The sequence below is a fragment of the Pygoscelis adeliae genome, unplaced genomic scaffold (genome assembly GCF_000699105.1).
Source record: "Pygoscelis adeliae isolate BGI_AS28 unplaced genomic scaffold, ASM69910v1 Scaffold57, whole genome shotgun sequence".
Lineage (NCBI taxonomy): Eukaryota > Metazoa > Chordata > Aves > Sphenisciformes > Spheniscidae > Pygoscelis > Pygoscelis adeliae.
In genome coordinates this window covers 17,864,915-17,875,581 of record NW_008825615.1, presented here as the reverse complement: position 1 = coordinate 17,875,581, position 10,667 = coordinate 17,864,915, and positions in this window count along the sequence as shown.

Genomic DNA, 10,667 nt, shown 5'->3' with positions numbered 1-10,667 from the left:
CTATACTCCGAGTGAAAAAGAGATATTGGCAGCATATGAAAGGGTTCGAGCTGCTTCAGAAGTGATTGGCACTGAAGCACAGCTCCTCCTGGCACCCCAACTGCTGGTGCTGGGCTGGATGTTCAGAGGGAGGGTCCCCTGTACACATCATGCAACAGATGCTACGTGGAGTAAGTGGGTCGCAGTGATCACACAATGGGCTCGAATGGGAATCCTCAGTCACCCAGGAATCCTGGAAGTGATCATGGATTGGCCAGAGGGCAAAGATTTTGGAATATCACCAGAGGATGAGGAGAGGCCCGTTGAGGAAGATCACCAAGGTTGGAGGTGATGCCATAGAAGGCCACTCACTCCAGCATCTTGGCCAGCAGCATGGCGGCACTGGCTGACTGCTGCCCATGGAAAGCACTGCTCGCTGCCTGCCCACGGTCCCTGCTGCTAAGCAAGGGGCTGCGCTCGCTTGGCTCAGCCTCCTTCATGATGGTGCCTCCTTCCTGGCCCCACTGCTGACCCGCCATACTTCCCGGATGGGTTTGGGTTTGGGTTTGGGTTTGGGTTTGGGTTTGGGTTTGACCAGGGTTTGGGTCAGCTGTCTTGGCTGTGCCCCTCCCAGCTTCTCACTGTTCATTGTTAATGAACAAATTTCTTGTACTGCTAGTAGAAGAAGTACTAATAATAAAAGTTATATGGAAGACATTATTCTGGCAAATTTTAACTTACTTTAATGCTGATTTGTTGTGTGTATGCACTCATGGAAGTGTGATACATCTCTTTACACTTTTACAAATATTTACTTGCCTGCATCCGGTAGCTAGCTTCCAATTATTCATAACCTCATTACTGTCTAACAAAGACTTCCCTAGACATGTAGACATTCTTCAGTGATAACTGGTTACACACAACAGAGTTTTGAGGCCAGATGTTTTGGCTTATCGTAATGTCAAATGTCGAGGCCTGTTTTCTTTTCAGTCAAGAAAATGAACCATTTTTCCTCTGGCTGTATCCTATTTGAGTAAAGATACTATGTTTGAACTAAAAAAGAAAGCAATGGAAGATGAAGGGAACTAATTTCAATTTAAAAGTTTTTTTTCCATGGCATTGCTGATATTGCATCTACTTTATTGCATTTCAGTTTCCCTAGCCCAAACTTTTAATGTCACTAATCTCTGTGCTAACATATGATGCTTATGGATAAGCCCTGAAGGAAAGTGCAATGCTACATCAAGCCCAAACAGGCCCCAGCACCAAAGGTAAATTAGAGTTGTGATAAGTCTAGATCACATGTTCTTTTCTTATATGCAGAAAATATATCCAAAAAGAGAGAAAATACCTTTACACAATTTCCTGGGATTTTCAAACATTCAGAGTTCCAGTTTTGAGCAGCTGTTATAAACATGCAGTTAGAAGTCCAAAAGGTAAACAACTCTCACACAGAGCAACTGCAAATAACGTGCCTAGTAAGTCTACTCTTGCCAGAATACATTAGGCTGACTGTCACATGTGCCTGAACCTGTCAGACTTGTGTATGCACTGTAGCATCCAAAATATTTCTGTTTACAAAATCATACAAAAAATGTGAGAGACATTCTGGTATGTCAAAATATCCAATATATTGATGTGTCAAATATCAACGTAACTTTTAAAGAGCCATTTTTCACAGTGGTATATAAATTAGTGAGCATCCATTAAAATTGTTATATTATGTTTAGGCCTGGATTCCTCTCACTTAATTGTAGTTGTATGAAAACTGGTCATCTAGTCTGGGTTAGCTGCTCTATATAAAGCACCTGTGTATAGGCACCTTCAGCAGGCATTTCATTCTACCTTTCTCTGGCACATGTCTTCTGGTGGAACAAATTATTCCCTGTCTCAGCACTGATTTTTGGGAGGCCTAAGGAAGTAAGTTTAGACTAGATACCTAATTTTTAGGAGAATAAAATTAGATTAGTTGAATCTGTGCTTTAGAGTCTAATCAAGGATCAGATTGTATGTTGGACAGGATATAGACATTTGCGAGATGGTATGTAGCATGCAAATCTATTCAATCTCATGTGTTCACTTATTAGTCAAAAACACAGTAGTCAAAACCAGCTGGTTTTTATTGGTAAATGGACTTAGAAATGTCTTTACTTGTTAGAACACTTGCTGTGACTTCTGTGGCTTAAATTTCTTCCCATCTGACCTTTACAAACACCTTTGACATTCTCACACCTGTACCAGTAAATACATTTTGAATTCTGGAAAGAATAGAAGTGTCTCACATCCCAATATATCTACATTTTCAGAAATAAGTGAGTACCTTAGAGTATTTATTGAGATAAAAACTTACTTAGAAACAAAAATAATTTTTAGTATTTTAAACAATTTTTCTCCAAAATATGTTTTAAATGTACTGAAGTTTGTCTTTGCTCAATAGCTATTTCCCATAATTTATTATGCTCTTTCAGGAATTTTCATTGCTTTGGTTGGAAAATGCTATTCCTGTTTTTTTGTGGTTTTTTTGTGTTTTTTTTTTTTTTTAATTTCCTTTATTTGAACAGATATGTATGTGATGCTGAGAAAAAAATGAAAACAAAACTTTAATCATCATGCATACTACCTTCTGTAAGTGTATGATTTGGTAACTTCTAGTTGATGTCCCACTTTTCATTAGGAACAGCAAACTCAAAATAAATATAGGATTTCCTTATTTCTCTAAGGTATTCTATGACAGATTTAGGGATACCAGTGGAGGAAAAAAAAAAAATCAACACACACACAACATGCATTCTATTTAATTTTGTTTTGTTTCCCAGTGAGCATGGTATCAATCACTCCATTTAAAGCCTGTGAAAGGTCTCAGATGGGTTTTTGTTGGGGGGAATGAGGGTGGAGAAATCAGCAGTATTCACCAGATCAAACAGCTAGCTTCACTGTCTTGTCAGTACCAATAGCAGTGAAGATCAATGCATAATGTGAGCCACTGAATCAAAAGATCAAGGACTAGCACGTGCTATAAAAAAGACTGTGAGCTCACAGTAAACTGTTTTAGAAGGAAGCAGTATGCGATGAATTCCAAAAAAAGACAACAGTTTCATACCTTTCACTCCCTATAACTGGCTCATGGGTGTTTATATAACCACTCTGAATTGCTCTGACCACTGAGACAGTCTGAAAAGATATTATTTCTAATTTGAGATGTCATATATATACACATATATATATGCATGTATTTTTCTTTCAATTACAGCATAGCATGAGTAGTACGCAACAGCAACTAGCACAACCAGACTGCTGATCCTATATGAGTCATAAAACCAATAAATATGAAAGTTGAACTGGTCATGAGGACATCCATTCTGGGCAGATTTTTTTCAAAACTATATATATCCCATAATACTCTAAAACCTACTTTTGTAGGTGCTGGGTTGCATACCAATTAACTATAGGCATCTATTGGAGCAACATGAGCCTATAGATACATTGAGGGAAAGATGTAGCTCTTCAGAGTGCCTTCCAGCCCTGCTCCTTGCAATGACATCTGGCATATCACAGAATCTTAGACTCACAGAATGATTGAGGTTGGAAAGCACCTCTGGAGGTCATCTAGTCCAAACCACTGCTCAGAGCAGGGACAGCTATAGCAGGCTGCCCAGGACAGTGTCCAGTCAGGTTTTTAATATCTCCAAGGATGGAGACTCCACAGATTCCTCAGGCAACCTGTTTCAGTGTTCAAACACTAATTTGTGCCCATTGACTGTTGTCCTGAATCACTGGGTAGCACTGAGAAGACTATGTGTCTGTCTTCTTTACTTCTTCTCATCAGGTATTTATACACATCAATAAGATCCCCTCAAGCCTTCTTTCCTCCAGGCTAAACATTCCCAGCTCTCTCAGCATCTTTTGTATGAGAGGTGCTCCAGTCTCTCCATCATTTTTGTGGCCCTTAGCTGGATTCCAGTGAGTCCATGTCTCTTTTGTAGTGCGGAACCCAGAACTGGTCCCATCACTCCAGAATTTTTTCATTAGTGCTGTGTAGAGATGAAGGATTACCTTCCTCAAACTGCTGGTGATGCTCTTCCTAATGCAGTCCAGCACTGGAGCATCCCTTAATGGACGCCAGGATTTTGCAGTCAGCATGTCATCAGAGCATGCCCCTCTGGTGATGCCAGGGAATGGGAAGTGTTCCAGAGTTCGTCAACTGAGACACGCAGTGCCTCACCCTCCAAATGTCTCACCTTTCTCTAAGGAGAGAATGTCTGTCCTAAACTTAGGCTAATTGAATTGCAGCTAAACAATGCCTAAAATAGACTGTGTCAATAGTTCTCTGACCCATTTCAGACAGCTCATGTTAGAAAAACTAAAATCACACAAGTGAAATTTTTCTAATAAATTAATTTCTGTGATTATTTTTGAATGAATAATGTTCATTCTGCTTTTTGTAATAAAACTGTATCCAGTGTATTCCTTTCAATGTTTTTGTATCCTTTTTAGAAACACAATTTGAAGCAATAAAGTGTGAATATTTATTATGTTATGCCACCTGCATAGTTTCAAATTCTCAGCTGAATATGCATAGCAATTTTTAAGGAAAAAAAAAACAAGAGAAAAGAAGGTAGTACGGTAACACCTGAGTTAAATTTGGCTACTTTGTAAAGAACAGTTTGTAATTGAAGCTCAATTTACATAACAATTCTTAGTGACAAGAGAGAATTTGCTTAACATGTTTAGAACACATTAAAATTATGTTATTTGGGTTGGGTTTGGTCTGTTTGGTACAGAAATACACAAAACAGAAATGTCCACTCGTGAAGGATTCAAAGGCAGAAAAGCTATGTTTATATTAGCTAGACCTCACACCTAAAGGTATTAGGTTACAAAGCATTTAAGTCCAAGGGTTTAGACTGCTTGTATTTCAAAGTTATGAGCTTGAGTACTATGCATGAGTCAGAATGATGAGATTTAGAGGTAGTGTTCACCCACCTGTAACCACAAGTTGAAATTGTACTCCTGCAGCACAAGGAAAGTAAGGCATAACTGCTTCTGAAGTTGAGGTATTGACAGATACAGCAACAGAAAGTTTGATATTTGCATTAGGTCTTAAATTACACTTTCAGTAATGAAAGCAATATATCAGCACTTTTAAATGTTCACAAAGACATGCACCATTACCGCTTTCCCTAACACAATTGCTTCAAAAACTTTTCAAATCTTATACACACAACCTCACAGGAATACAAGACTCTTCCCTTCAAAACAATTTAAGCAATGTTATCTAATAAACAACCCCAAAATAAGTCTAAGAAGTAAGCCTTTTTGAGGATACGACAGTGTTGTTTTCTTCTTTGTTGCAGGTGGCAAAAGCATTCCTATATTTTGGGGGGATTAAATTTTTGTTTGAAAAACTGTGAAATCATACATACAGCTACCCCAAGTCTCTGAGATAATTACACACAAAGTAACTATTGATGTTTTTTCACATAAATTTCTGTCCCTCATTATGCCACAGCTAGAATAAATTATACTTCCTAACGTTAGGCTAGAATAAGCTTCCCAGACCAACTCTCTATGACAAAATGAAGTGAAACAGAAATAAACTTGTAATAGGGTTTACTTCTGCTTCTACCACCACATGGCATGCAAGAATCATGGAAATGACTATAAAATATGAAAAAGAGAAAATTCTCCACCATGTTTTAAAAATCTTCTTCTAAACTCAATGGGGAACTAAAGACAAGGGGAAAAAAACCACCTTATGTTCATAACTTCATGAATCCTTAAATTTAAATAAGATAATAGTTTATAAATATTCCATATAAATTCTTTCATTTAAAAATAACTCGATATTTGCTCAAGCATCAGCTATGTATAAAAAAAAGGAAGATATCTGATGGAGAGGAAACTGTTAGAGACACTGGACAGCAAAATCATTTCAACTAAAGATCCAGTCCTGCAAAAAGAAACTATAGTGCAAATAACTGGTCCTATTTAAAAACCTGAGGCTTCATTTTTCTTTGCCCTCTATTTTAGGAAAATATATATTTTGCACAAAACAAGTGCAAATATTTGATTGAGGATGCTGTGCATTTTATATGTGCTGTAGACAAGTACAATGCATTTTAGCTGTTGGTTAACGGTGATGTGGCTTGCTTATGCTACCTGAAATCTGCAAAGGTACATATTTCCATGCTAGTAGATTTTGAGAAAATATATGGAATGCAACAATTCTATTATTTTGCCTACGTAGTAATTTTTAACAATTACATCAAAATCCAAGTAGGGCCTTGTCATTGTCTCTATAAGAAAAAAGTATTTACCTTGTTTAAAAAATAAGTTCTGGCCTCTTGGTCTTAAAAGGCCAGGTTTCAAAACCAGAGTACTGTTAGGTTATGTGGACACAAATAGTAGGTGGGACTAACACTTATAGGAAAACATTGCTAGTTAAGCATATTAATTTTAAAATCTGTTCCGGTTTAGTTCTGTCTAAATTTAGTTTTCTCTCTCCTGACAACAAGTTTCTATCATATCTTCAAAACGACACTTCAAAATGTAAAATTTTTCCAGTTCCTAAATATTACTTTCATAGACAGATCAGTAAGTTTTTTGAAGATGAAAAAGAACTTGTGGGTCATTCTCATTACATTGACATATAAATCTTATGAATAGGGTAGGGAAAAAAAAATCTTGCTTTAGTCATAAACTGCATAGAAGGCCTGTCAGCAGTAAATCAAGTTGCCTGATATTTCTACATTGCAAGGCATGTCTCAAAATGTGACATAAAAATAAATGAATGTGTATTACAGAGAAAAATAGGAAGGATTAACTTTAGATAAATATAGTCAAAAAGTCCTCAAAATGAATTGCTTGAAGTGGCTGGGAAGCTGACAGTATAATAGTCATGGAGGCTTTTTTATGTCTTATCAGAGATGCCTGGCTTGGCTTAGGATGTCAGCTAGGTGCAAAGCTGTTGCTGGTAACAGAATATAATCTGTTTGATGGAAAAGCTTAACACAAAATAAGCTGTCTTGTGAGAACAAAAACTTAGTATTCCTCCAAAAACTTAGTATTCTTAAAAGTAAGTGTAAGATCTCGACATATATGGCTTAGCCACTTCAACTTAATTAAAAAACAGAAAGTTGTAAGTATATATTAAATACTTTACAGTAACCTCTTTCTTTTAAAACTTCCCCAAAATGGAGTGAAGATTTATTCCTTATTACTGAAAGAAAGATAGAATAAATCTGAAGGTGAAATATTTCTGCTACCAAATTTAGTAACTTTATATAGAGTCTATATAACAAAGCAGAGAGCACATGAAGAACTGAAAGAACCAGAAACTGAAACTTATGGAGTGTGAGTAAAAATAATTAAAAGTAAAGAGACTGTAAAGAGAGCTGTGCTCTAAAGATTTCTACAACTGAAATGGTTTTCTATATTGTCTGTGGTGATTAGTATATATTGCAAAATTTGTACAGCACATGCAGTAGCTCCTTTCCTTCATCAGCTGCACTATTACATGAAAATGGCGTTCTGTGCAATACCAGTTTGTTAGTGTAGGTAGTTATGGAAAACCTGAAAGCAAACGCAGCAGGTGCGCTAAATATTAGACATTTCTGGGTTTGTGTTGATTAATGGTTCGGTTTAACATGACCTTTAAAATCATCTTTTCTTGTGAGTATAAAAATAGTACTTGCAAGATGTGCGAGAAATGAAGCAATGGATTCAACAGACTATCATTTAATGCACCTGGAAAAAAAAAATAGGCACTATAATTAAAGACCTGAAATGTTTTTGAACAAGGAATAGTATTTTAAAGTCTTATTACTTCTGAATGACCCCTAGTTTACAAGTGGGTTTGTGTTAGCACTAAATTAGTTTAATGTTTTTGAAACTCTTAAGACCTTGCTATATATCTGTCTTTTCGCCTCTTAGACTCAGATTTGAATTTTCTTATCTGATTTGCAACTATACAGGTACAATCCCTACAACAACAGCTTGTCCTCAGGACCAGAAAGTGCTCTTTGGTACTGTTTTATGTATTAGCATAGGTGAAGCCTTTTGGTTTTACTTTCAGTAACTATCTGGAACATATCACATATGAGGAGAAGCTAGGAGAACTTAAAAGCCTTAAAAGAAGTCTAACGGGAGATCTCTCTGCTATGTACAATCAGCTAATCAGGTTGCCCGGAGTGGTTGTGGAGTCTCCAACCTTGCAGATATTCAAAAGCCATCTGGACATGGTCCTGGATAACTGGGTTTGGGTGACCCTACTTGAGCAGGGGGATTGGACCAGATGACTTCCAGAGCTCCCTTCCAACCTCAACCATTCTGTGATTCTGTGATATGCCATCCATTCATCTTTTCTATGCATCACACTGCATGTCATCATGATATAAAAGAAGTTTTGTGCTCCATGTTCTTCAAATGGCAGGCTCTGTTGCATTGTTATGCTACCAACGGTACAACACATGAAGCCTATTTTTTTCCACTTGTGTGTATGTCAGACAGCCTTGACGCCTTCTCTCTGATATGTTCTTGTGACTGCTATGTATTGTTCTCATCCCTAAAGATGGGCAGATCAGCAGAGCCACCACTCACTACCACACTGCACTGCACAGATTCTGGAAATCAGACAGGAAGTACTGGAAGGGAAAAGGATCTCTGCCAGGCACCAGACTCTGAGTCAACAGCATCAGGTGCTGCAAACCTTGGGCTTTAGCCTAAAGTAACTGGTTAGTACTGACAGTAACAAGTCACTGTGGGACTTCTGTATGTGAAGACACACTGCGCTGCTCTCCTAAGGGAGATTGTGCAGGTCATCTACTTCCAGAGTACCACAGGCAAGCAGCCAGGTGAAGAAGAGACTTACCATCATTCTGTACTTATACTACCTCTGACAGTGACTGGTGACTCTGCAAGCACATAAGGAATAGCAATAAGAATAGCAGTGAGGGTGCAGAAATCATCAATCACCTTGTTGATCCATATCCTATGCAAGGCTGTGGGTGCTGTGCAACCACCCAGACTGTGCAGGGCCTGGGATGGAGGAGGTAAGGCAGGTGGGAAAGCTGTTTAAGGGGACTCACCCTCTCATAGAATGGAATTCTGTCCGTTCATTGCCCCCCCTGCAGGACTTCTGGCAATATTTCCACTGTAAGGGCTCTCTCATTTCACAGGCCTTTGTGTAGCACTGGGGAAGACTCATGGACAAGATATCCTGCTATACTGACCACAGACATTATGTAAGAGTCTGTGAGTGGTTCATTCCACACAAAAAAAAAGACCAGGGGAGCATCCTGTTCCCTTCCAGAGGGAGCACTTGGGAACTCCATCCACCAAGGGCAGTCTCCAGCATGGCAGATGGTGCTTATCCTCTCCAGTCTCAGATTATACAGCTAGTTCAGTCACAACCCTCACAAGCATGATAGCTGCAGTCCACCAAGCCTGCTACATTACAGCAGTAGTTAAAAACACAAACAAACCCCCCAGATGAAACTGTTCATCTTCTCTTTACTTTCCTCATACACACAGCCTTTGCCAGCCTACTTGACCCCATCCTTTTGCTTATTCTTCACCCTTGCCTAACCACATCAATCTCTGAAACCCCCCTCCCAACCACTCAGATACATCTCCCACCTTCACCAGACTTTGCTATTCCCTGAAATGAAAAGTCACAAGCAAAATTCTTATGAATTATTATTATTTTTTTTATTTATAAAGTCATCACAAACTGGAAGGTGAGTTACAGGGAAAGGAAGGGAAGAAATGAAAAAAAGAGGAGGGGATCAAGGGTGTATGTATGGATAACAAGAAAGTCTAATACTCAGAAAACAAACAAAAGCCAAATATCATGCACCAGAAAAGTATAGTGGTGGTGGGGAGAAAGGGAATTGAACTCCTATTTGTCCATTTCATTTTCTCACCAATGTCAAGATGAGCAGCATAAACCTGGCAGTTTTGAGGTTTCCCAAGCTATCTCTCTGAGGGATTCAGGAGCTCCTGGAGTTTCTTCATCTAGTCCTTCCAAACCAAAGGGTTCCTGAAGAATCTTGTTGTCCTCAAGCTTCTTGGATCACTCCTCCTCCTTGGCTTCCATATGACTCTATCAACAAAGACCATCAGGACTGACAGTTGATCCCTTGCCACCTCTCCTGAGTATTATTCCACTTCCAGAGGGCTCTAAACAGGGCCTCATCCTTCTGTCCCTTCATAAGCCTTTTTAGTTATATGACCAATGGCTGACAACCCAACCTGTCTCTGTATAGCTCCCCAGGTCAACCCCTTCTTGTGACCAAGACGTCCTCTTCAGATGTCTCTGAAAGAAGCATATCAGACAGAATATGTTAATACCTGTTAGTGTATTTTCTTTGTTATTGCAAGCCACTTTGTATGAGCAGGTGTCGTGGTTTAACCCCAGTTGGCAACTGAGCACCACGCAGCTGCTCGCTCACCCCCCCCCCCCCGGGGGATGGGGGAGAGAATCAGAAGGGTAAAAGTGAGAAAACTCATGGGTTGAGATAAAAACAGTTTAATAGGTAGAGCAACAGTCGCGCACGCAAGCAAAGCAAAACAAAGGAATTAATTCACTACTTCCCATGGGCAGGCAGATGTTCAGCTGTCTCCAGGAAAGCAGGGCTCCCTCACGCGTAACGGTGACTTGGGAAGACAAACAGCACCACTCCAAACAT